Source organism: Lycium barbarum, chromosome 9 (assembly GCF_019175385.1).
Source record: "Lycium barbarum isolate Lr01 chromosome 9, ASM1917538v2, whole genome shotgun sequence".
In the NCBI taxonomy this organism is placed as follows: Eukaryota; Viridiplantae; Streptophyta; class Magnoliopsida; order Solanales; family Solanaceae; genus Lycium; species Lycium barbarum.
The window spans coordinates 99,716,736-99,721,010 of record NC_083345.1 but is presented as its reverse complement, the minus strand read 5'-3'; the positions used below and the strand labels follow the sequence as shown (position 1 = coordinate 99,721,010).

The 4,275-nt window shown below is 36.4% G+C and overlaps 1 long non-coding RNA gene across 1 annotated transcript; it reads left to right on the top strand.

Moving 5' to 3' along the window:
- The first annotated feature begins 337 nt into the window (after positions 1–337).
- On the top strand, positions 338–2,952 carry LOC132611259 (uncharacterized). The gene is made up of 3 exons (XR_009571521.1): positions 338–2,538; positions 2,628–2,726; positions 2,852–2,952. It is a non-coding gene; the product is annotated as an uncharacterized LOC132611259 (long non-coding RNA).
- The last annotated feature ends 1,323 nt before the right edge of the window (positions 2,953–4,275 follow it).

Sequence of the window (4,275 nt, the reverse complement as noted above, 5' to 3'; positions counted from 1 at the left end):
TTTTTTATTTAATTATACAAAGATAAATGCGATGCGTGCGCGTAAGCTGGTAAAATGCCGAAATGATAAAAAATTATGAATTATAATAATAGTAATAAATAATAATGATAATAATAATAATAATAATAATAATAATACTAATAATAATAATAAAATGCGGTAATAGTAATAAGAATAATTAATAGAATAATGCAATAGCGGTATTGATAAGAGGCTAATAATTATAGTAAACATAATATATATATTTTATTTTTTCCAAAAATATTAGAAACGCAAAAAATAGGTATTTCGGAGGAGAGGCGGGACAAAATTGGGTGTCAACATTCATACCATAAATTCAAGTGAATAGAGTGCAAGGAAGCTCTTTGGGGTTGCTAGAGTCAAGAAATCCCTTGGAAGTTGAAGATTGGGTTTTCTTCAAGTGAAGTATTGCCAACCAAAACCCGTTCCAACACATTCAAAGGTGAGTTTTATGATTATTCCATGTTGTTTAAGGTATTGAAAAGTTGAAACACTTGGATTATGGAAGAAGAGGGAAAAAATAGGTTACAACATATGAGATTAGTGGCAATTGTGAGTAGTAGATTGATATGAATCATGGATATTGATATGTTGTGATTGTAATTACGTTATGAATAATGTTAAGAGTATGAGAGAAACATTAGATGAGAATGAATGTAACGTTGTATTATGATTATGGATGACCTTGAGAGGAAATTGTGGGGATTGTATAATGATGAATTTGACTAAAGTCATTGATGATGATATTATGAATGTTATTATTGATGTTTGGAAGTTGATATATGATATGGAGAAAGTAGTATAAATAAAGGAGATGTTGCTCAAATTTCTCTAGCTTAGTTCAAACACGCTTATGTTAAAGATTATCTAATATGAGTACGAACTTTCTTGAAGGTAGAAACGCGAGCAACGAAGAAGAACGATCAAACGATAGACTAGCTAAACGAAAGAGGTATGTAAGGCTAATCCTTTCCTTCTAAGGCATGAATCTTCCTAATTTTTCCACAATCTTCCTAAATAACGTAAATTTACGAGTCCATGACTATAAGAAGCCACTTATGCACATGATAAAGAAAGGAGACACGATATGAGCATGTTAATGATGATGATGAATATAACCATGAAGAATCCTAGAGTAATATAAGATGTCCATGAAGCTAATGATCCTAAGTATAATTCCATTGATGATCTTCCTTGTGTACACTCACCTTAAAATGCTAGTCCCTTCAAGGTGAGACATGACGATTATAATCATTCCATAACGTAGTCGGGGGTTCACGACCTCATGTCACCCCGACATAGCCACGGTTATCTCCAAGTTTTAATGTAGGATTAATGATGAACGTATGATAACGCAAAGGCTATGATAAGGTCATGATATGCCTACGATATGTATGATAATGATGAGTTTATGTTAATTATGTGACGATATGATTCCACCGTGCCTAGTTGGTCGGGCATGTCACCGCGAAGGCGGGCTGCATACGATTCCACCGTGTCTAAATGGCCGGGCATGTCACCACTAAGGCGGGCTGCTACGTTTACACCGATCCTAGAGGGTCGGGCATGATCACCACTAGTGGGCGGCTTATGATGGTTACCCGAACGCGGGTTAACGATGATGATTTATATGATACGATGATGTATGCGCTATGATGATACATGTACTATGGGTTATATATATGATATATGTGTAAGAAATGTATCCACTCTTAAAAGTTACTCAGGGTTTATCTTCACCTTCTGACTTATGACTTCTCTATCATGTTCAGTTCATTCATGCCTTACATACTCAGTACAATATTCGTACTGTCGTCCATTTTCTTTGGACGTTGTATTCATGCCCACAGGTAGACAGGGAGGTGATCCAGACTCATAGAAGTTATCAGCAGATTTACAGGAGCACGCCATTACTCCGGAGGTGCTATTTGGTTTATTCTTTTGTGTATATATGCATATGTATATGTATTTTGGGAACGACGGGGTCTTGTCTCGTCCATATGTCTAGTACTCTAGTAGAGACTCGTAGATACGCATGTGTGGGTAATGTGGTCTCACGATGTTACTATTGTATCTATGTATTATTTTGATAGCCGAAGGGCTTATGTATATAAAAGTAATTATGCTCCCAAATGAAAAATGGTTTTCCTATGATTTGAGTATTATATCAATGAATGTACGCTCAATGAGTATGATAACCAATAGAACGAGTGGTGCTCGGTGGTTAGCCCCAGGTACCCGTCATGGCCCCTAGTCGGGTCGTGACATGTTCCCGTTCTAGTCTATGCGTAGTCATTTCAGGCCAGTGGCAGCTCAGCTGGACAGTCACCTACGTTTACGCCGACGCTCCTACTTGATGAGATACTTGGGTCTTCATCTCAGCCGAGCCAGAATGCGTATATGAAGGAGCGTGATGACGTCGATTGAGCGGCGTTACGCTCTTCATTAGCTAATAAGCGGCCTGTGAGGAATTTAGACGGACCTAGGATTCTTGACTTCAAAGACTTTTTAATCCCGGTTAGTATTTAAAATACTTATTTGATCATTTAAATTACTTATTTTAAATATATATGTTACTTATTATTTCGTAATTTTTCATATTTTAGGATTCGGCGCCAGTTGATCCACAAGAGCGACCCACTCAGGCGTTTTCTCATGGGCCTGCCGAGCTAGCGGTGTCTTCCCATGTGACTGTCGAGCCATAGGTAAGTTTTTTATTAAAATCAATTTTATTCATAAGGTGAATATTTAAAATACATATTTGATTATTTAAAATGCTTATTTTAAATATATATGTTACCTTATTATTTCGTAGTTTTTCATATTTTAGGATTCGGCGCCAGTGGGTCCACAGGAGCGACCCATTCAGGAGCCTACTCATGAGCCTGCCGAGACAGAGGTGTCTTCTGATGAGACTATCGAGCCACATGTAAGTTTTTTACTTCAAATCAATTTTATTCAATATAAGGTGAATATTAACTTAATTTTTTTTAAACTTTTATTTGGACCTCGAATAGCATCTCGTCTAGGAGACTACATCATATTCAGCTACAGACCCACCTCAGGAGCCTACTCAGGCGGCCATCGATACACATGTTTGATTATTCAACAAACGATAATGTATTCAACATAAATAAGAAATGATACTAATTATTATATATTTTTCAGGTTCATCCTTCGGCGCCTGCGGTGGCAACTCTGAGGAGGAAGAGGTCGAGTTTCCAGACCCAGCCCAGCCTGAGATTCTGAGCGCGCTAGCGGGACTAGATCCTAAGAAGAAGCACGTTATAGTCAAGGGCGCAAGGGCAAGGGGAAAAGGAGATAATCATGACTTGGAGTGCCCTGTTATTAAGATGAAAAAGGACAATGGAGACGATGGCGAGGGCGGTGGGGATGGTATGAGCCTTAGGCCTAAGGATAGTCTCCGACATACTACATGCGGGACCCACTAGTATATACAATAATCTTGTACAGTTTAAGTAAATATTGTATATTTAAAGCGTTTCTATTTATATTTATAAATATTATCTTAGTCTTTATTATTATTTATAGAGTGTCACATCCTAAATTGATAATTAAAAAAAAACGTGACACATTCGAAATAAAGTTAAGAATTAATTTAAAAGTAACACGAAACCCTAAAACATAAATAACGTAAAGTTAAGGACCACAAGTTTTCAAACAAAAATGGACTTCGAGCACTTTTCAATCACTAAAACGACAATCCGAATTTTTGCATATCCTTGATGTATTGAGCCTACCTTATTAATCGCACAAAAATAAGTAGCGTTCTATATAAAATATTGAAGTTCCGGAGTCTCAAAGCATGATTAATATACAGCTAAAGTACGTAAAAAAGTGTGAAAAATGTAATAAGAGTCTGTTTCAACAAAATAGGAAACTCCTATAGCGCAGTATTTTACTGTGCTAAAGGATAGATGGAATATCCTTTAGCGCAGTATTTTACTGTGCTAAAGGTACTTTTGTACCAATTTATTTTGGGGTATTTTGGTTCACTTGAATTTTTATTGGGTCATTTTGGTTCCGGACTGCACTGCTCCAGTAAGTAACCAATAAAGCTGATCAACAAAAAAACCCCATCAAAAGAAACTAATGAGTAAAGAAAATAACTATATTGACCCTGCAATGTCTATAACATATATACTTAGCTAATTCGCCTTCCTCCCTACTCCCCTGCACGTTCCTTTAATCAATGAACATACATAATCAAATTTGAAATGTTTTGAGTTTTAT